We start from the raw sequence: 23,002 nt of genomic DNA, 5'->3' as shown, positions 1-23,002 counted from the left end.
CTATAAAGGAAGATGGATGCCCAAAAGCCTCTTCTACAAACCAGCCTTCAAAAGAAGAAATGGCCAGTTTATACCACTGCTTATTTAACCCAGTGATGAGTGCTGATGAAGTGCTATCCCTCTTCTGACTAGACAAGACTGATTTTTTCCAGGATTTTTTATGCCTCTGGTGGGCATAAAACCCTTTCTGGAGTAGTGAAGAACTGTAACCCATTGTACTACTTTAGTTGGAGAATCTTTTTTTATCTTGGAAATATGAGAGTAAGCAATAACACTTATATATACCCAATAAGCTGGTGTCTCCTCAAAGATACCCACTCATTTAAAGGGCCACAATTCTGATGCTAATTTCCTTTTCAGAATTAGAAGAGAGTTTATCATCAGGCTAACACATATCCTGGACTTACAGTTTGTCTGCTTCTGCTTCCATGGTTTAAATCTGCTATTCTTCCCTTTCTTGAAATTTCTTTGTCCTTGTCTTATGAAATAATCTCATCTCAGGCCTTGTAGAGAGATAGAAGTAAGTTCTCAAGATTGCTATCTGTTTAATCTATCCCCATGCTCCACTAGATAGCAGATTTTTTTTTTTCTAAGGACCCGGGACTTGGCTTCTTCACAATTACCCAGAACTTTGGGGACTGTGTTCTAGCCCCAGTGGTCACTCCATAAACATTGGTAACTGAGTTCTGTTCCTTTTGCTCTGACTTTTTTATTGAATAAATATAAAGGAAGTGAAATAAAGTAACACTGAACAACAGAGTAAGAGAACATACTTGAACAAAAGCTCTGTGGTATTGACATGAAACCTGAATCTCCACTATTTCCTTATTTTTAATATTTAATGTCAGACTTAGAACTTTATTTCTTCCTCGTATTTACTTAATTACAGTCAAAATGCAGGGAATGGCTCATATAATTGTGGTATTCAGATTTTAAAAAAGTTGAATGTACATAGTTTATATTCTAACCTCTGTTTAATAAATAACAGACCCCAAATGAAATAATGAACAGGGAAATATATGACCACTCCCCTATTTATACTCCCTGCTAACTTGCCTAAATATTAAGGGTTTGAAAGCAAATGTCCCCAGGAACTTGACATGAACATTTTTCTAAAATTAATAGGAGTTAATTACTACCACATATATTAATGCTTAAGTTCATTACTTTTTAAATTTCCCTTTCAAAGTCCACTAATACCTTAAGTTAATAGAATGGATGATAAAATGTAGCAATGATTCCTTGAATTCACAAAAGTCATATACCAAGTCCTTACAGTTTTCCTCATCTGCAAAATGAGAACAATGATGAACATCCTGAAATACCTTTTACAATAAAGAGTTAAGTTAAACACTATGACTGTAAAGTACTTGTGAAACAAAATATGATAAAAAATACTCTAACAATGATTATAACTATTCAGCAGTCAGTGAACAGAAGAATTTTTTTCTGGGTATGTTAATTAACTAATAGTATTACTGAATTATTCAACCATATGCTTACTGTTAAGTGATCTGCAGACATTACCAGGAGGTCTTGGAACCGCTATGCATACATGGTTGGCCATGCTTCATCTCGGCCACTGATAGTCAAAGCAGCATGCAAATCTAGGGCAGGAAGAAAACCAGATGCCTCCACATTTGAGGCCCCGAGACTGAACATTCAACAAAAGAACTGGAAAATTATACTACTATTTTACTCAACAGCAATTAAATCCATAGAAGAATACACAAATTCAAAGCAAATTATAAGGAAAATAGTTGGGACTCTTTATTTGCTATTAATGATTAATGAACTGATTCAAGACACAGACAAGTAAATAGATGTAACCAGTTCATTAGATGAGTCGGATTCCTAAGAGTGACAGCAGATACCAACTTAATTGTCCTCCCTACATGGCTTTGCTTTCCTACTTTGTCAAATCTCTCCCCTCTGCTGAAAATGGTGTTAAATAGGACAAGGGTCTCAAGGTCTGGGCAGTACTTACTAAGTGCTATTCTTGCTAAATATTAAAATATAGCCCAGTATTTTGCAGACACAGTTGTAAACAGGATAAGCTTGACAGTAACCCAACTGGATAAGTGTAGCCAACTGCAAAGAAGAAATCAACATGTAATTAACCAAACAGTGCATATAAGCAATGAGAGCCTCCCAACTGGGAGAGAGCTCTGGATGTGAAACACCAGTCTCTTTTACTTGCTGCAAGTAAATATAACTATCTAATGACAACTACGTCTAGTTCTTGGAACAACCTGAGCAGTAAATCACTTGAGTTTGGTAATGGCAGCAACCATAATTTCTCCAATCATATTTAGGTATTAACAAATTATCTCAACTGTAGAAAAGTCTGGTCCAAACTTGTAGCACATCTTCGACGTGCTTTACTATTTCTTAACCTTACCCTTCCTTTCCTGAAGTTGGACCTTAAAGATGTCACAAGAGGTGAAGGGTAACTATTTGTCTTGGTACTTAATCTTGGGCTGGCACACTGAATTATTCCAACTGACCAATGCTAAGTATTTTAATCTTTCCCAAACGGTCATCTCCTATCCTGGTAGTGGGACAGTTTTGTTCTCATATCACACCCTTTCTACTGCTCCAAAAGGAAACTGATCTCAAAAATTGAGAGAATGTTATATAAGTGAACATCAAGAAGGCTAACAAAGCATTCTGAGGAATAAATAAGAACTGCAAAAGAGATTTTATTTTACCCAGTACATGCAAGATAAAGGCTAGAAAGGCTTCGAAGAAGGCTGAGTGAAGGCTGAGAAACACTAGGAAAAATTGCAAAATATCATAGTTTCTACTTTTTATGAAGTGTTACTACCTCTTTTCAAAGGTTCAAAAATTTTCATGATAAAATTCTGAACTAAATTCCAAAAAACAGCATCCCTATTTTACAGATGAGGAAGCTGAGGCACAGCAGTTAGGAAAGTTACCTAGGATCACAGGGCTTGTAAATAGTAGAGCAGAGAACAAATCCAGGAAGTCTGCATTGGAGCCTGTGCTATTTTAATTTACATGCAGTACTGTCTCTTCTGCTATTAACCAAACTAGTAAAATGGTAAATACTTTAGAGTGGCATTAGTGCTTTGGTATTGGAAATTATAAAGGTATTTTTACTTAGAATGATAATAACCCAAAAGGATGACTATAACGGTAGAAGCTTAAGATGTGCTGAAGCCATTTGTAACTAGAAAAGGGATTTGTGGTACCTTAGCCCCACCCCAAATATCACCTACAACTTCTATCAGTATTATGGACTGATTTACATTGTTCAGTGTTATTTCCCTAAAGATTATCTTCAACAATTGTGATATTTAATTATTTACTTAACTTCCCTCTCAACTTTCAATTTGAACAATGTATCACACATGCAATTCAATCTGAGCTCATTTTTGCTTAAGATATTTTACATCTAAAATATTTTTGATTGCCAATGATCCAAAATCTTCATTGATAACTCCATATTTAAAGAATGATTCCTAGAGTGTGTTTCATGGAAAATTGGCCCCTTAAGTTGTTCCATAAAAAGAGGATTCCATAGTCAAATAAATTTGAAAAACTGCACATACTATTTCTACTTGTTAAAGGTTTGATATTAATATTAGTATATTTAAAATTGTGGGGAGAACTAAACTAGATAAAACTATAACTTCGGCAAGTTCTCCAAGTTCATTTAACGTTGGTATATTTTTCTCTTCATAATTCCTAATAAATTTACATGGAACAGTGTATCTCTAATGCACCCTTTGAGACTAGATCACTCCGGCCATTGATTGTCCCAGGAACCATACTGAGAATTTAGGAGACAACTAGGAATACCAGATTGGTGTAAGTATGCCAAAATTCTGCCTTGATCCAATGCCGCTAGGTTCTCGAGCAGGTCACTTGGGCCAGTTTCTACATCTACAAATAAGAAAATAAATTATACCAATGTTTTTAGACTTTTTTTTAGCCGAGAAATGCACTTTACCAAGGACTCTTACTTGAGAGTCCAGGTGAAAGTAGAGCTACTATATCGAGGTGAGGAAGATGAGGATAAGGGCCTGCAAACTCCCCCTGCTCAGACCTCCTTTTCCATCCCTCAGAATAGTTTGAAACTAATGAACTTTAATTTTTATCATCCCTTGTAATCTTAATTCTGTGTTCTAAACATGGTTCCCTGTCTATGTAACAAAAAACATCTGAGGATATTTAGAAGCTGTTAAGACACTGAAATGGATGAATAATGGTTGGATGGGATCTTTTCCCTTTGCAACTGTTTCATAATAAATATATCAGCTTTGCATGTGAGGGTTTTTTTAAAAATATGTGCCAAAAACCCACTTGGCCTATTAAATGTACATTGACACCATCTAAATATATCAAGGCTATCTGTGCCATCATTAACCAGCCCCCAAATTCTGTCGAAGCTCCCAAATCACTAGCGCAACAGGCCACAATCATCAGCTAATAGCAAATTCAGAATTGCCTCCCAAGAAGATTCTCACAAAAGCCAAACCTAGAAAAGAAAGGAAGTCCCTTAAGTGTTTTTTTAGGATTTCTGCCTAAATGTGATCAAGACTATGTGCTATTCTTGTGGCTAGGTGGCTAGGCACTAGTTCAGGGAAGTCATCCTCAAGGGAGAAGGCATGGGCTGTACCGACTGATGTCGGCTTCATGGGAGCAGAACTAATGTTCACAAACGTTCTGGGTCAGACTCCTGTGTATGTGACCAGCAGTCACTCCTCCTATTTCCTGGAAGGGACTCCACAAGTGTATGTTGCTTCTTGCTGCAGGTGCCACTTTTTAGAAAAATATAGAACTAATCGTTTCCTGGAAATTCAAGCAAGAGGAATTCTTTATATCACATTTATCTAGGAATGCTCAATGGTAAAAGGTGTGAATCTTCTGTCCTCTGCACAGGAAATCCCCTGGTTTTCTTACCGTCCTGAGAGACATGTTTGACAGGTCGATGAACTAACATGTATCTAAAGCCATGATTTATAGACTTCAATTGGACAACAAATCACTAAATTTCACAACCAACAGAATTAAATGACTTAGAGCTGTGGGCTCAGTTCCAACAAGTAAGATTCTGCACAGTGACTTACTTATAAGAGGGATGAGCCCCTCTGATCTATCTGAATACAATAACCTATGTATAATAATGAAAGCATACCTGGGTCTTTCCCACACCTCTTCTCAACTATGAGTACCCTGGGCCAGGATAGTAAGAAGAAACAAGAATTTACATAGATACTCATCCAAAACTGCCTTCCACTGGAGTCTATACAATCGATGAATGGGTAGAAAGCCAGATTAGTTTGCATTCTAATGGTATGACCACTCAGCATGCTCTCAGTTCACAGGGCTCCACATTCATCACCATGGGACTTGACCTTTGTTTGTATCCATGACAATGTAGAGTGCTAACATCAGCAGAGGTGTCCAGTGTTCCTTTGTTGGTAACAGGTACCTGTTTCTATGTCCAAGTCAGAATGCAATGAGAGGCAAAGGTAAGCTTTTCATTCTAAGCCTGTATTAGGGTTTTCCAGAGAAAAAACCAAAAGTGTGTGTGTGTGTAATTTTATAAGGAGTTAGCTCAGATGATTATGGAGACTGAGAAGTTCCATGATCTACAACCTGCTGGCTGGCAACCTGGGAAATCCAGTGTGTAGTTCTGAGAAACCGTGGGTCAATCATGTAAGTCCCAGTTAAAAGCAGAAAAAGACCAATACCTGAGCTCAAGCAGTCAGGCAGAGTGAGTTCCCCCTTCTTCCATCTTTTTGTTTTATTCAGGCCCTCAATGGATTGGCTGATGTCCACCCACATTGGGGAGGGCAATCTGCTTTACCTCGTCCATCAATTAAAATGCCAATCTTATTTAGAACTATGCCCACGGACACACCGAGAAATGATGTTTAATCTGGGCACCCTCTGTCCCAGTCAAATTGACACTTAAAATTAACCATTATGAAGCCCTATCTAACCAGGGAGAGAGACTAATGAGCTCCCCTGCTCCTGCCAGTGACCCGAGAGACCATTTTTTTGGAACTGCATATAGGGGCCCCACTAAGAAGCTGCTGTTAACTATCGCCTATTGTCCATATCAAACCTTTACTTTTAACCTCTCTTAAAAGGATTCTCACAACTCTGAAATTTCCTAGAAGATCTATACCTACATTCCTCCCTGGAGTTTGGCACAAGCTTTTCTAACACATACTATAAGTCTCCCATCCTTCTCTATCTCAAATTACTAAGCAAGTAATTCACCCAAAGGAGCAGCATTCAGACCTGAAGTAAGACATATGGATATCTACCCTATTGCTGAGCTCATGAATACAGTCAGCACCATGTCCCTGAGACTATACAAAAGGCAACCTCCAGCATCAGCCTCATCTGCTTACAAATCCAAACTGTTAGTCCCTGTTAGGCCTTGGAGTCTCTATGCCTCTTGCTTGGTAATCCAGCTCATATTATATGCTTTACTTCTTTCACTTTTCTGACACATCAGACTCTCCTCTCTAGATTACCTCTCTTCCCACCCTCACAACACATCCTTAACTTCAATTTTACTTTAATTACATTTCCATTTCAATTTTTACCTTGATCACATTTCTGACCACTGCTCCAAAAATAGACATTCCCTTAGCCTGGTTGTGGTCCACAGTACCCAGACTACCTGTTCTTTCAAGGAGATGGATCAAGTGACCTATTGGCAATTCACGACAATGGAACTCCATTGTCAACTGAGCCTGCTCACCCATGTCCTCCCTCATTTCGAATCTTGAGAGAAGTGCTAAGACCAACTCCCTGCCCAACCTTCAACTCTGTTTTTGTGAGTAATCAGCATTTCTTTGGAAAATAGTTCATATATATATATATATATATATATATATATATATATATAAAATGCTAAAATTTCTTGATACTATTTCTATAACTGACCCATAAGAAACTTCCTCTAACTAAAACAAAAGTAAAATTGTCCCACTCTCATTTACATACTCATTCAAAGTCAAGATATCCAAAGTTGAATTCTACTCTCTACCCCCAAATATACCACTCCTTTCCTTCTTCTCTATCACTAAACATCATCACCTTTTTTCAAACTGCCTAGAATAGATTCTTGAGTCCTTCTCCTGTCTTCCTTCTCTCTCATTCCCAATATCCAATTACCATATTCTATCAATTCTATCTCATGTATCTCCTCCAAATCTATTTGCCTTCCTCATCTCAGGTAACATCATCTCTCTCCTAGATGCCTATAAAGCCTCCTGACCAGACTTTGCTTTCCATTTCCATCCTTGCTCCCCCATTTCACCTATCATTATAAACTAAGATGATCTTTCAAAAACACTCATATGTCTATGTCACTTCTCCATTCATAATACTTCCATAGCTCCCTATCAGGCTTAGTATAAATACCACACCCAGTCCTTAGCAGGACATACAAACTAGTCATGACCTGAGCTTTACTTATCTCTCTATCTTCATTTCCCTCCACTCCTATCTTCTCACTGCACGAAATTCCCTGAGCGAGTCATGCTTTCTACCTTTGGGACTTCGCGCATGCTGTTCCCACTTCCTGGAATATTCTGCCAGTCCTGACACCTCTTTACCCACAAAATATTGGTCATTATTTGATCCGTACTTCTTCCAGGAAGTCTCCCCCGAACCATCCCAGGCACCTCCAGATCTGGTTTCCTTTGCGTTTCTCCTACATCCTGGGCTTAAACTATTGTAGTACTTATTCTACTATATTGTAATCATCCATAAAACCAGAAATTACCTATAATTTTAATTACCTTTCACTTCTAATAGGGACAATTTCTTGCTCATTGTTCCACCCCTAGCCCCTTGAAGAGTATTTGCATCAAATAAGTATTCAATACAAACAAAGTGATGAATAAATGGATGCTGACAATTACCTCCTAGGACTGCCAATCATGATCATTTTAACTCTACTTTACTTGTGTGCAAGAGGTTGGCAGGGTCACATTAGGTGGTCTGCTCTAAGCACAGCATTTCACTGCATGTAGACTAACTAGTATGTTTACTCCTAGAAAGAATCATCACTATTTCCATTTCATATTCATGGAAGATATATTTCTTTGGGATGAGTCAAGGTTCAAGGCAGAGACAGTACCTAGACTTGGTGTTCTGGAGAATGGGTCAGCTGCATAATTCTGGTGGAATGTTGAATAGATCATACTTTTGAATCTTTCCCAGTAATTCATAAATAGAAAAAAAAAATTTTTCATATTATTCTCTTCCCAGTCTGAAGAAATTAAGGAGAGTAATTCAGAAAACAGTCTGGTTCTGCCATGAAATATTTTCACTAAACTAACCTATTTTATATGATGAGCTACTTACTTAATGATATAATTTATAAGACTATGCCTCCAAAATACCACAGAATATACCATTGCTCAAAATTTTTGACAGTACCTAGGTGCAATACATCAGCAATTCATTCCCCAGCTCTGAAAGGTTGAAGATCAGTAACTAACTCATGTAAGTGCTCATCAAGTAATTATGTTATTAAAGTGACATAAATCAGTCAGTGCATATCTTGTCTTTGTCTTGGGAGTCTTTGTCTTCTCCATTTTATTAGTCAAAACACTATTTTCAGCACCATTCTCAGGAATTAAGAAAGCTATATTTAAATAATGTTAATAGAAGTGACATAAACCTGCATGAAGGAATCAGAGAAGTCTAAGGCTACACCCCCTTGCATTTAGCAAGGAAAACGGCGGCAGCCTGATTTTGGAATTCTAAGGCTTTTGTTACAGAGTCACAATCTTAATACTTTTTAAATCATTTTCCCCTTATCACTGGAACTTTTAACTCTTGTTGTGCATAATAATTAAATTTTTTCAAGAACAAAAATAGTTACAAAAGAAAATAATACACTTATGGAGCCAAATAAGGGATAAGGTGATTTTCATCATTAATTATAATTGTGAAAGGGAGTTTTTATTTTTTTCAAACTTAATTCAGAAATATTTACAATTCTAATTTTCAACCGAATTTGAGCTCGGAGAAGTTCGACAGTTTATGAAAATCAAAATGACCAAGGGAACTATTTCCAAAAAAAAGAGTCATGTATTTAGATTTCCTGACTGTGGCAATAACTTGCAAATGAGATTTGGAAGAATTCAGTGTGTAGGGTTGGGTATAGCACTGACTCAGAAGCCTGTCCTTCAGGGTGGAGGACCCAACCCAAATTCAGAAAGCCTTTTACCAACCATTCAAAACCCACTGAAATGTCAAGATACTTTTAAAGACAGCTATTAGAAATGCAAACAGCAAGCTATCTCTGACTCTCATAAGCAAAATGATGCACACTCTAGAAGATATTTTGTTAGTTCAAAAGAAAAAAAGGCCACCTTACTTCAAAAGTATTTCAAAGATGATCTACCAGCCTGTAGCAGAGTTATTGCCAGGAAAGATGAGGATTACGGATGAAAGAACATTCAATTTGTCCATGAAGAAGTCATTAGAACTTCTCTGGTAAGTACAATTTCAGTGTAGAGGATAGTAAGAAAGTAGTTGGAGAAGGTCAAGAAGAAAGTCGGAGGTGAAGAAGTGATTCAAACATCTGATGGGTTTGGAACAGATTGAAAGGAAGGTTTATAGTTGAAGGATGAAAAAAAGTTAATGGATTTTGAAGGGAGGGATTTAATAAAAGGGGATTAAAGTTAAAAGATAAAGGAGAGTTTCAGGGAAAAGTTATGGGAAAAGAATACCACAGGGAGCAGTTTATTCTGCCCAGAGTTCTAGAGGAGAGAAGAACAGGGCTATGAAGACACAAACAAGAAGAAAGAGAGAAAAGAAATAAGATAGGGGGAAAAAGGCAGCAGGAGGGAATAAAGGGAAACAGAAGAATGAAGAGAGATCATTCTAGAGAACTTTGACACTAATGTCTTAAATGAGCACTAAAGCAAAAGTAAAAATAAAAACTAAGGTTTTAAGAGAGATTTATAAAAGGTCTTGGGCTAAAATATAAAAAGCAAACAGAATAGGGGTGTGCTGTTTTACAAGATTACAACAAAAGTTGCAAGAGGAACAAGTAAACTTTTACTGTTTTACTTTAAGTGTTTACCCAGAAGATGCACTCCCCACCTGCGAAGGAAAAAAACAAAATGAAAACAGGAGGATGCAATAATGGCAATCCAAAGGGAGGAGTGGGTAAAGCAAATATGAAGACAAAGAACAAGAAAGTTCAGGCAAGAAAAGTCAAACTCTTCACGTGGTGAGCAGAGGTAAGTGATCAAGGGAATGGGAAGGTGCACTCTGGGCAGAGAGAAGTGAGGATTAAATTTCCCTGAAACACAAATTTCTTGAGTTCAACTTACCCTGGGTAAAATTATTTCAAAACAAGAGGGAATTTAACCATGACCTTGTAAGACCTTTCTTTCCTATTGGTTAAAATAGCTTGAAACAGGACACGGTTGGCCAATATTCCTCTCCGCTGCTTCCTGTGATGATGTGTAGTTTCATCTGGTGTTTATAACAAACTCACCATCTAACTCCAGCATGAACAAAGTTGACAGCCAATTTCCTTCCCCACGACCTTCAGTATATACTCACATTTAAGACTGCCTTCAAGGATTTTCAAAATGTTCTCCAATTCAACTCCTGAGTGTAAAGCGATGAAGGAATGTGTTGGAGCTTTTCACTAGTAACTGAAGAGCCCAATCTAGGTTTGCCATAAGCTTTTTACAGTCCACTCTTTCCTTTATCATTCTGTAAAGGTGCTGACACCAACTTAGAAGACATTTCATCACAGTATTAGGGCTTCACAGGTGGCAAGGTAGAAAGAACATGGGATCTGCACAGACTGGATTCAAATCCCAGCTCTACGATGCTGGGCAAGTTTCCTCTCCTCTCTGACCCTTGGTTTCATCACTTATAAATTTGGGATAATGATATTTACCCTCTTGGGTTTCGTAATATTTACCTCCTGGTTGTTGTAAATGATTTCACATATAAAGTATAATTACAAATTGCTGGTGCATAGTAGGTGCTGATAAATAATTATTACGATTATTCACACTTCCAAGGCTCACTCCACGAAACTGTTAACTTTTCCTGAAGCCAACATAACATATTAGAGTCATTCATAATAAGAAATATTGCTTATTTTTCTGAACATACTTCAATTTTCAAAGCTTAATATTAATATTATTGATAGTGTAAAATGAGGTCTCCTTCTTATTAAATTTAGGCTGTTCATTTCTCTGTTCTCATCACAGTTTTCTAATAATTAACTATAAGTATCCTATTAATTATTTTTATTTTCATATGGTATGCCTTGAAAGTATTAAGAGTGATTAAATATTCAACGTACAAAATTGCCTATTTTTATGACAGGCTTTCAATCATCTGGTGAATATAATTTAATACATGTTTGCAAAAAACATTGAATATATATTCAGTATGTATATATTAGTATACATACATACTCGTTTACCATATGTAATATACATATTATATGTAATATTATAACCACTTTCTCACAGACTATTAGTATGCTAAAATGTCATTTATGCATTTTCACTTTAAGCTTCAAATGAACTTGTGTTTAGGAAAGAAAACCCACAATCTCAGAAGTTTAGACATTTTATTTCTGGCTTTGTTCACGTTTTATAATGTAATAACACCTGGAAAGAGGCAGCATGTCAAACTTCCCACTGCCGATGGCTTTGAGGGGATGAATGATTTAGATCCCAGCCTAAGAGCAAGGGGACCCTGGAGAAGTTCCAACAAGTGAAGAAGAGGCACCAACGAGGAGGCCAGAGACTTTGGACTCAGGAACCACCAGAGACACACGTCCCCAACTTCACAACTGCACTGAGAACCACTTTTGTTAACAAGGCATTTATGGATTTTGACAACTAGGAATGGCCTTTCCCTCCCACATGTCAGTAGCATTTGACACCTCCGTTAGCACAGTTGTCACTAAAGTTGACAACTATCTCCTCTGAAGACAATGTGTGCTACTGATGAAGGGCAGGAGCCACATTGCTTTCTTAGAAAAGATGTTCAATACCCTTTAGTGGAATGCACCAACATGAACTGACTGCTAGATACCAGCATTCTTGCCAAATACAGTGGGCTTTCCTCATACTCTGCCTCATTTGGCACCATAGAGTCCTTCTGAAATCACTTCCTCCCTTACTTTTCATGGCACTGCTCTATCTAGATTCTCTTCATACTGTCTGGACATTGATCTCTTGTCTCTTTAACTGCCTCTTCTGCCATCTCCCATTCCCTGACTTGGAGAACTGATGAGCATATATGCCTCTCTGTCCCAGGACACAACTTGTATTAGACCAGCTCAGCTTCATCAATTCCCTCTACACTTCTTACTCTCCAATCTATACCTCCAGCCCTAACCTCGTCACCAAGCTCTAGAATGTCTCTAAGACACCTGCTCTCAGATTCAACACGGCCTAAGACAGAACTCATTATGTTCTCTTCAAAAGAGCTTCTTTTTTTTTTTACCATAGCATCACAATTTTCTCCAGCATTTTTGAAGTTATATGTTGTATATTCATTCTGTCAGTTAAACTAGAGAAAAAATGGGTTAAATACAATTTAAAATGTTTCTCCTCTGCAGGACTTCTTAGAGCCTTTTGTATGCTAATGTGTTTTGTGAGTCTCCAAAATGAGGACTGAGCATATACTGTTCGCAAATGTACCTGATTATGGGACTCTTTCTGGAGGCTCCTCTCAGGAAAGACCAGCCTCTGTGAAGCACACAAAACAAAATCTTAACCTAGTCATCCTTGACTCTCCACTTTTACATTATTTTCTGTATCCAAGTAGGTACCAAATCCTAAAAATTCTTTCGAATATCTCTTTCCTTTCCATTCCTGCTATACACACAGTATTTAACTCCCTTGATCTAGGCTTCTAACATTTCATACCTGAATTATAACCTTTCTGTAATTCTCTTTCTCCTCTTATTCCAACTACCATACTAAGCTTCCTAACCAACATTTTCATTATGCTTTAAGAAAAAACAAAACCAAAAAAACCTTCTGTTGTTCTCAGAATCATCAAGTCAGACGTAAAAGCTGGAACGTGTCATTCTATTCACCAGGCTTTTTCCTTCTATGCCTCTATTTGAGCCCTCCATCTAACCAGGTCAGCGTTGCCATGGTCTATTAAACACATCAAGCTCCTTTCAACTCCTTTTCTTTGCTCACTCATCCTCAACCTACCTAAACTGAAATATATTTCCGCTTTGAGCAGGCAGTTAACATGCATAAGGGATGGCAAATTCAAAAAAGGGAAGCTACCGCTCCCCCCGCCCCCATGCCCACGGCCCAGACACTCTTTCTGACCTTTGTGTCTACCTCAGAATCTCCCTCAACGCAGTGCTTTAAGAAGCTACTACCGACAAGCCTACTGAAGTTGATACACAAAAGAAAAGAAAAAGAAAAGGATAATGGGCTTCCCAGTCATAGAGTCGTGTTTCTCATTTTATTCTCTGTATGACTTTGGACTTTTAACTTCTGTGAACTTCAGATTCTTCACCTCTGAAATAGGAATAATGCTCCCCTCAGCAGTTTGTTGCAAAGGTCAAGTGAGTTTGCATGCATAAGGGCCCACTAAAGAGGCACAGAGTGGATGACTGGTGAACATCTCTTTTCCTTCTCCTTCCTTTGTTCTCTACCTGTCTAAATACTATGCATCCTTCTCCAGGCCTCTTGGCCAGGATAACCCATGCTGACAAGCCTCTTCTCTCATTCCTGTAGCCATCTGCATTATCATCCTAGACATTAAATCTAGTTGTGTTGTACACTTGTGTTGACTTAACTTTCCTTTGGCCCAAGGCCTCACAAGTGTTTGACCTCTCATCTCCGGTGACAATCACCTCCACAACAGTGGCAGGCCTACCTCATTCTCCAACATGGTTCACATCTGTTCTAAAAGTCTACTCTAATTACAAACATCTGATTTTCTGCCTCTGACCCTGACTTTCCAAGTCTGTTTCCCACTCTCATGAGCCTGAATCCTTCCAACTCTCCTGATTTTTGAGTCTATCAGCCTTCTCCTTTCCTTCTCTGCCTTTCTGGCAAGTCTGCCCCCTCCCTCAGCCCCTAGAATCCCCAACCCGTGCGTCTTCTGACATTCTTTCCATGCCAAGTGCCAGACCACTATGGACCCTCGTTCGCTCCCAGTCCTGTGCTGCTGAGCATTGCAAACTCAGTGATTTGAGACCTGGGAATGCTACATTTTTCAGGGAACCAGAGACAACCATTCTCTACTTACCAGTCCTGCCCTTAAACAGCAGTGTCATAGTGAAATAAAAATAACACCCTTTTAGAATCCAGATCCCTGGGCCCCACCCCCAGTTATTCTGATTGAGTCAGTTAACTGTAAAACTCAAGGATCTGTTTTATAACAAGCACCTAAAACAGGAATGGAAAAACTTCCCACAGGCCAAATCTGGCTCACTGCTTATTTCTGTACTGCCCTCGAGCTAAGAATAGTTTTACTTTTTTTTAAGTTATTGAAAAAGCATCAAAAGAATATTTTGGGACACGTGAATTTTCAAATGTCAGTGTCCATTAATAAAGGGATTTTTTTTAAGGACTTTATTTTCTAGAGCAGTTTTAGGTTCACAGACAAATTGAGAGGAAGATACAGATATTTCCCATTTACCTCTGGTCCCCACACATGCACAGCCTTTCCTATTATCGACATCACTCAATGGAGGAGGACATTTGTTATAATTGATAAACTTACACTGACACATCATTACCACCCAAAGTCCATACTTCACATTAAGGTTCACTATTGGTATTTGTTGTTCATTCTATGTGTTTGGACAAATGTATAATGATATGTATCAATCATTATAATACCACGCAGAATATTTTCATTTCCCAACATTAATAAAGTTTTATTAGAACGCAGCCACACTTATTTGTTTATGTATTACCTATGGCTGCTTTCATGATACAAAAGCTAAGTTGAGTAACTATGGTTTCCTCCACAGACATATCCCTCTTGTGTGATCACTTATCATTAGATGTGCATTCACTAAATAGCTATTGAATTGATGAGTAAATTAATTCTCTTGTACTGCATTCCTACAGTCTTTATCTTGATTGAGCCCCTGGTTCCCTTTTAGCTGGTCTGTTTCACAAGTTTCATTTTCCTAATGTAGACCTCTGATCATTTCCTTATCTTATTCAAAAACCTTCCAATTGCTCACAGAATTGAACTAAACCTATGAATTTGGGATTCAAAGCCCCCACAACAGAAGTCCAATGTGTCCTGTATGATCTTTTAAGACTATTGTATGATAACCCAAAACCCAACATGGCATTTCACATTCTTTGTGCTTTGATTCCAAATTACTTCTGCTGCAATCTTTCATCCTTTCAAGGTCTGCTTTCTCCATAATACCTTTCCAGATTCCACATGGATAAATAACTTTCCATCTTCACATAGCACTCTTTATACTACTTTAATGAGCCATAATATTTCCAGCTTATTATCAGTGATTGACCTTACTGAGTGATCTAGTTTGCAAACTCCCTGAGAGCAAGAACTGTACATTCTTCATTTCACATTCCGCCTCATAATGCATTTTCAATGAACATTCAGTGAATTAATAGTTACTTACTTTGCAATTCAATTATTTCTCATCTAAAAAACTCTCCCTTAATTCCCAAGTTTCACTCCAGCTTTGACCCTATCCCTTTCTTTCCTTTCCCAGTGAAGCTGCCTAAGAGGACAAATGCAGTCAGTCTCCTGCCTCACACTTCCCACTCTCTTCTTAGCCCACCACAATCGTTCTTCTGCATTATCCTTCTACCCAAAATGGTCTCACAAAGCCAATCACAATCTCTTGGTTGCTAAATACAGTGTCCTTCTCGTTCCTCAACTTACTTGACATGTTGAAAGATGGTCCCAAGTTTCTGTCTTGAGCCCAGAAGTCACCTGAGCCCCCTGTTTACATGTTCAGTTCTGCACCAGAGTCAAACTTGAGTGTCAAACCTAGTAGAATATTCAATAAATTTTTGTTGAATAAAGAATATCTTCCAAGCCTGCTATTCTTGGTCTACATCACTGTCTCTTCACCTATTTTATCCTATGCCCTCTTTTTAATAGGTGAAATCATATGCTCCTCCTAAAGATCAAATACATTCTGACACAGCTGCTTGCCCTTCACCCAGAGGATTTTGCAAGCTGAAAATAACCGACCTGCATATTTCCACCAGGCATCAGACCAAGATGATTCTGTGGAGCATTTGTTTCTGAGGTTAAATTATTAAAACAACAGTATTTGTTGATAGGCTTTTTGAAACAAAATACAGCAACCTAGAGATGCTATTGCCCCTTGGGGGTAGAGGAATGAGGTCGCCATTCTCTTCCTATTACTCATCCTCCCAGGTGAAAATCCCAGTACTAGACGCTCTCTGACAAAATTGTGTGACTTGGTTTTAAAATCTTTAAATGTTTTGACCCCCTGGAATTTTCCCTTTCTCTTGACCTTCAACCTCTGTCCTCTACCCTCTATTCATACTTTTAACTCCTCCTCCTTTCATTTTATTTTCTTATTTTCACTGTATTGATCGTGGGTCGTGCTAGCCCTGTGAGTAGCTGAATATTTTCATTTTTCTGGAGGCCAGAGAAATAACTTGTTCGTTTTTGAATTTTCTATGAGGGAATACATGTGACTATCTCGTGGCCATGCCTAGCAGTCCAAAAAAGATTTTTTTTCCAAGCTTTAGCGAAGTTATCCAAGCAACACTGAGAAGAGAGGTCTGCTATGTGCTAAAATGGACTTATTTCCAGATCTGGCTTCCCCAACAGATATATTGATATACTGAAATCCTGAATTCATGAATGAGTCATAGCTGAATTCAAATTTTCTGCAGAGTAGAAGCTGGTAAGGGTATCACTTTTCCTTGTGCTCACATCTCCATTTCACCGTGTCTTGTTAGTTCCCACCTTTGAACTATTAGGATGCTAAACTACCCCACTGGATGAAATACTTTTCCCTTCCTTCAATTTATAAAGGAAATTGAAAATAGCTATGGGGTATTTTTTTGTTGGCACATTTTTGTCACTATTACCCATGTCTTTTTGCCCCTCAATGATGTAGCATGTATTTGTTAAGAGAACTTGCCCTTCCAATGAAAGGAATTGCGCATTATTAAATCTGTTCTCATAACTCTCTGAGTGGGATAAAACATTATAATCTTTCATATTGATTTCAGAGCACTTTATAAGGAATCTGTGGACATCAAAAAGCATTTGTTTTTAGGCTCCAATTTGCTCTTGAAGGACATACTCATTAGAGCTACAACAATATAGGCCATTTTAGATGGCTGGCATATTGGACATCCTTTCCTGAAAGAGCTAGTCTGGCTGACAATCAAGTTCAAGGCTTCAAGAACCTCATATCATCAACTGTTTAAGCCAAAAAGCAGAAGCAAAGACTTTAGTAACTTAAAAGAAAACCGATGCAGAAAAATATACTGGTATGTAGGCAAATGACTCACTGAAAGCTTTCTAAACCTAGGGTTTCAAAAGGTTTTATAGACTGTTTCTCAATTTTCACTCCATGCCCCAAACTCCACACAAATTATATGTGTTGAGGCATTATAGTTGACTCCTGCACTTTGCTCTTCAAATTTTCTAAAAAGAGTACACAGAAGCTGAACTGAAAAAAAGCTGTTATACCTAATCACATGATTCAAGGTATTAACACAAGTCTAAACCTTTGTGAGATTAAAGCTGAAGACTTGGTTTTTATTTATTAGTGTCTGTGGCTTCTTTCTAGGCAACAGCATTCTCTTTTCATTTAAGTACACTTGCTATTGCTCATTTAATATGTAAATTAAGAATATAGTTTCCTATTGCAGTATACAACAGAATTTATGGGCTATGACTAAAAAAAGGAGACTCAAATTTATTTCTAGCATTAAATTACTAGATACATTGTTTCTCTCTCCTTAATTTTTTTTTCTCATCCTTAACTTCACCTTTCCCTCCAAATTTAACTTTCTTTTCAAAGCCCCACACAACATATCATGTTCTAAGTTTTGTTATGGTGTCCTAGATTCAGGTGAAAGCATAACAAAATCTATTATACCTATGGATGAAGACTCTGTCCTCTGTATACTCTATGAAGCTCCACTGAAGAATATTCTTTCAGAACTAATTGCCCGAAAAGCTAAGAGACTGGTATGCTTTTCCCTAATGAAAAATGTGTATTGAGATTTTTTTCAATTGCTACATAATCCTCACTACTATTAAGTATGACAAGAACTGTTACCAGAAAACTTTTGGAAGTGTGTTAAGCATGGCACAGGGTTTAGATATCCAAGTTTAGGTTTAGGAGCTGGGCCAAAATCATATTGCTCCTATGTAATAGACGTAAGAGGTATTTAAAGACTGAGAAAGAAAAGGGGGTCCAGGAATAGAAGAAAACAGATAGGGAAGGTACATGGAGCATAAGGGAAGGATCAAAGGGAGGAACCTCCAGTATCGAAAAACTAAGAAGGCACTTCGCAGACCAGAATGTTCAACAGGGATGTTCAAGTGGTCGGCGTGTGATAAGCAAAGTAAACCCCACAGCCCATTTCTCTCTCAGTAAAATCTACATTGCTCACTCACTCTTCTATGAAAGTGGATTACATTAGAGAACCTCAATGAAAAGCTGAGGTCTGTGACTGTGGGTTGGCCTTTGACAAAAATGAAAGGTTATGCATGTGCAGGAGGCTGCTGGGACAGCTGACATCTGTGTCACCTAATGAAGGCCTAGACTAGGAGAGTCAGAAAGACCTGTTAACCCACATAGTCACATGGTACCTGTGTAACCAGAGGCCAGTTACTGAATCTCTCTGCTCCTGCATTTCTTCCACTGTAAAGTATGAGGAATGATAGTTGGTTTGGCGGTTGTTGTGAAGATTAGGACTAATATGCATAAAATGCTTACTATATGGAAGTTACTCCTTTGATGGTGATTTTTCCCCCTATTTTTGTTTTAGCTGCTAAAAACCCTGAGCCAAGTCTGTTACTCTAAATAAACACATACATACATACATACATACATACATACATACATACATACCAAAAAATAATAAAAAGAAACCTTTGAAATACATGGCCTTCATATGTGTGTTATTCTTTTTTCCTGAATTTATATTTTCTCTATACCTAATTTTTTAGTCATTACTTATATCTATTATGTTATATTATAACAACCTGCATCGAAGCCGTTGTTAAAAGTGGTATTACGTAGAATTTTTCTGTCTTATATGCTCCTTGTTTCTCCATACTGAATTTAAGAATATGATGGAAGTTGGTACATTTTCTTCCACTTCAGATGTTGCTGTCATGCTTACTACTTCATGGAGTTGTCTGACCAGTTTTTGGAATGACCTTGGCATTGATTAAAACCTGCCCTGTCCTCTCTTACCTCGCCTCCTTTGTCATCGAAAGTTGGTTTCCATCTGGGATTAGTAGTAAAGCAGTGTCTGTGAAAATTTGGTCTTGTCTTCTTTGTCATTTTGTCATCACCAAACTAAGCTGACCAGATCCAATAGTAATGTCAAAATTTCTGCCCTGCCCATAAGAGGCAAGGAAAGAAACAAGCAAGGGACAAATAACATTCTCATTTGATACCTGAGGGATGCCCAAAGATGCCAGAGATCAGCCCAGAGCCATCATCAAGTCAAAACTGGAATTAAAACCAGGCCACACACTTTCCTATATTCTGAATACTAGAAAGAGCAACCTCTTAACATTCATGGATCAGTCAAGCAGTCTATATAGCTTGTCGGTACATCAAAGCATGGGCACATTCTCTCGATCCTGCTGAATATCATAAAAGAACAATTTTCAGATAATAGCTTCTACTAGCAGAAGGATTGGGGCTGCACAAGCTTCATCTCCATCTTTGAATGGTATTTCTAGTCCGTGAAAGCACTGAAACCTCAGCACCAACACTGTAATGGAAAGGGAGCACCTAGTTCCTGACACGAAAGTCAAGGAAGTTTCAATTTTATAAAAAGGGAAACAAAACTTTAAAGTCAATCTCAGATTTTTAGAGTCTTTACAAATGTGTCCCCCTTTTCCTTTCTTCTGATAACTTTTGAAGACACCACAAAGGTCTGGAGTGGTGTTTTGTTTATTTGTCTTTGTTTTTGTTTTGGCTTAGCAAAGAGTAAAGTATGTAATACATCAGTTGTTATGTCCAGGAATATGAGGCCTGGAAGCAAAAGGTTTGGGAAGGTTTTCCTTGTCCCAATGCTTAGATGGGAAATATCTAGCTCTCTAGTTCCCCCAAATGCAGGTGTTTACAGAATAATGTTTATGCTTATGTTGTCGGAAACAAGAAACATTCATTGCTACACTAAGTAACAAGAGCTTTGGAACAGTTAATCCTTGGAAAACTGAGCAAGTGGGAACCTTAGCTGATTTTCAGGCCTGATTATCTACTCCTTAACATGCCTTTACAGAGATTCTTTACAACTACACCGAGACAAAGCATCTCTAGCTCTTACCAAAAGCACTTAAAAATAACAGAAGAGAAATTTTCTAAAATGCTTATAAGATTGACTAGACATAAAACTAATCGGCAAAATACCAAGCACTACTGCCCAGGTACTAATTCGGATTAGCTATAAAACAACAATAACACTCCTAAATAAGAGACCTTCTCTTTTATGAACTGAAAAAAAAAAAAAAAAAAAAAAAGGCAGCAATCCTAATTTAACAACAATCTTAATTTATATAAAAGGGAATAAAATCAATATCATGAGAAAATATTCTGCATAACTGGTGTAATTAATTACATCTCTCATATGAAGCCCTTTTATGCTGCGCTTCTCTGTCAAAGATTGTAGGCAATGATCATAACAGCACTGTACAGATCATCTAGAACATTGTGTTTGTGTAGACAACACAACCATCCAACTTGATTTCACAGGAAGAAACCATGCTTAAGATCCATCAAGAAGTGCACCAATTAATTTTACTCTTCTCCCTGCTTCCCCTCAGTTTTTAATCATCTGTTTTGTAGCAACTCTTGTAAATCATGGGTAACAACAACCTTGGGACTTCAATACCAACACAAACCAATGCCCCGCTGCCACCTTCTTAGCAGTTTGCCATGCATGCTATTTTAAAGTTAGGCATTAGGAGGCAGCAAATGGCTCAAAACCAAAAGCAAAGATAACTTGTAGAAAGTTGAAAAGGGGACCTACAGCTACAAAACCATAGAAAATGGACTTCTTATTAAACACAAAGTTCCAGTAATTTAGATTTGCTGTGAGGAACAGTTAAAAAGGGAAAGGGTTTGGCCCTTGCAGAGAACTTTGTGAAAGTATCGGGACACACTCCCCATTTCAGCATCTCTAAAAAAAACTCCTTACAATCACTTTAAGGGGTAAACAACATAGACTTGATTTCATTTAATCTTATTTCTTAGCTCAAAAACGAAGGTCTCATGGTTGCCTACCTGTAATTCCCAGGTCGCACTTGCTTTGGCAGTGCCCTTAAAGCAGGTATAAAGATATTTGAAATTATTCTGCCACATATTGCTTTGTCTGACTACAACATTTACATATTTGAAATTTGCATGGTAGTAACTTAGAAATGCCAATGATGCATCTCCATTTTAAAAAATACTTGTGATATGTGCTTTAAAGTATTCTGTCTGCAGATAACACATGCCTGTCTTATTTTTAGGAAGCTGAAAATAGACCTTTCACTTTACTAAAGGCAGAAAATATCTCTAAACAAAGCTTTGTGATTTTAATCATAATGCTTGATTAAATTATAAGAAATGTAGCTTCAACTACCTTAAAATTGTTCGATTGGTTTGTAATATCAAAACAACTCTTACATCTCTCTGCTCTGGATATTTACTTTGAAGAAATAAGCTCATGTAATACATATGAGAATTTTATTTCAAGCACAAATAGAAAGGTCCTTAGAAAATACGATTGCTAGGAATCAAAATTATAAATACATAAGGAAGATTGTGTGGTGTATCAATCAAGAAAAATTAATATCTCCAAAGATAGTCCCCTGAAATTTTTGCATTATTTCTTAAAACTGTTGTGTTAAGAATACATACATTATATGCCACATAATACTTAGCTATCACAAAATACACAGCGGTAGTAAAAAACACACTCATTATCATGATAGTAATCTAGCAATAAACAGTTAAATCAAACCAAAAGTAATTCATATCAAACAATGCAAATGCTGCTCAAATGTATTTTCCTTCTAGGCATGCATGATGATTCCAAACTCTTCTAATAATTGAAGAAAATATCACACATTACTTACTGTTTTTAAGATGTCTATGCCATCCTTCTGAATTCAAAGGGGTTAAGGAGACAGGCATGAGGAAATCTAGCAGGCAAAAGAGGAAAAACAGCAAGTATTAGTTGTCTGAAAATTAGCATCCAGATTTTCTTGAGGTACTTCCCACAAGATCCCAAAGCAAAGAAGAAAAAGTTGAAGAAAAACATCACACACATCACGAGCTGATTTTCTCCACAAACCCATGCAGCTCCAAACTTTAGAGTAAAGGCTAAAATTGTTGAGCATCCTGTCTGAGCAAATATCCGACTTCGGTATCACTGGTTACGTACACAATTTCAATAAGATGAATGCATCTCCAAAATTATGGTTACTTTAATGTATTATCCAGATTTTCCCCTTGTTTCTCTCCCTTTCTCTCTTTTCCATTCACATTTTTCTTCCTACAAAATGCATATAGGTCTGTTCTTCCTTGTACCCTGAGTCAGGCCTGGCTTTGAAATGCATTTCAATCTCTCAACACAGACTGCTTTCATTGCATTTAGAGTCCCACTAAGGCCCAGCTTTAAAAGCTACTGATTCTTTTTTTCTTTAGCCTTCCTCACAAAGGAAGGGTATTTTGTAAATTACCAGCTCGTTCAGATCAACAAAAGGTACTTTCATAGAAAGCCCCATTTGATTTTGCTCAAATTTGATTACA

The 23,002-nt window shown here is 37.5% G+C and overlaps 1 long non-coding RNA gene across 1 annotated transcript in view; it reads right to left on the bottom strand.

Annotated features, from left to right (window-relative positions):
* Positions 1-22,615, bottom strand: part of LOC107507035 — a 239,226-nt gene extending 216,611 nt beyond the window's left edge. The window contains exons 1-2 of the long non-coding RNA XR_004950508.1: positions 22,519-22,615; positions 22,327-22,392 (exon numbers count right to left, since the gene is read on the bottom strand). This is a non-coding gene — a long non-coding RNA (uncharacterized LOC107507035). The remainder of the gene's footprint in view (positions 1-22,326; positions 22,393-22,518) is intronic.
* Between the last annotated feature and the right edge of the window lie 387 nt (positions 22,616-23,002).

This window comes from Rousettus aegyptiacus, unplaced genomic scaffold (genome assembly GCF_014176215.1).
Source record: "Rousettus aegyptiacus isolate mRouAeg1 unplaced genomic scaffold, mRouAeg1.p scaffold_m13_p_4, whole genome shotgun sequence".
NCBI lineage: Eukaryota > Metazoa > Chordata > Mammalia > Chiroptera > Pteropodidae > Rousettus > Rousettus aegyptiacus.
This window is presented reverse-complemented; position numbering and strand designations above follow the sequence as displayed.